Raw genomic sequence first — 893 nt, 5'->3', positions numbered from 1 at the left:
TGGAGTCTGAGTACAGTGTGTTAGCTGTGTCAAAGTAGGTGTGTGGCAGGATGGACACAAAGCAGTTGTGAGGGTACACCTGACAGTGGCATGGCTGTGTGTTTGAGAAAAAACTGTCTTTAAACTTGGCGTATGATTGTGGGTGCCTAGGTAGCTGATTTTTTTTAATTGGTCGTAATGTATAGAGTTGTCTATCACTTTACTGCTAGAATACCATAACAGAAGAATATACAAAGTAAATAGAAACCCACTGCCAAGGAGGTTAAGGTATAGCTGGGAAAAGTACTGCATGGAGTAAATGTAAATAGTTACAAAACAACACGTGAATAAGTTAAAAGGAAGAGGAGAGGGGAAAGGACTATATGTGTCAGAAAATAAGTTTAGAGGCATATCAGGTTTCCAGTCAGACTCTGGAATAGATTAGAAACAAGTGTACGAACTTGAGGATGACAGATACATAGATGCATGGAGTGCGCCGTGTGCAGGAAGGTGGTTAAGTTCCTGAAGGCTGAGTAGACGGGCAGGTGGGTAGACACTGAAGCATGTTACAGAAGACGTTACACTTGAGAGGGTGGTAAGAGGGACTTGAGTGGCGAGTAAGTAGCCACATTATACTTGAAGTGATGAATGTTGATCCTAGTACATGGTGATAAATTGCCTATGTGTATGGCAATCCTCAGAGTAACCACTGCAAAACTTTTTTAAGCTGCCATCTATGGCACCTGCATCCCCTATGGGCACTGTTTCTTATCCCAAGTGTCCCCCTTCGATCCAGTTCCCTGCTAATGACATGGGCAAGGCAGCAGAAGATAACTCAAGGGATTGGGTCCCTGCCCCCAACATAGGAGACCTGGATGAAGCTTCTGGCTCCTCCCTGGCCCAGCCCTGTCATT

Source organism: Oryctolagus cuniculus, chromosome 12, assembly GCF_964237555.1.
Source record: "Oryctolagus cuniculus chromosome 12, mOryCun1.1, whole genome shotgun sequence".
Classification (NCBI taxonomy): domain Eukaryota; kingdom Metazoa; phylum Chordata; class Mammalia; order Lagomorpha; family Leporidae; genus Oryctolagus; species Oryctolagus cuniculus.
This window is presented reverse-complemented; position numbering follows the sequence as displayed.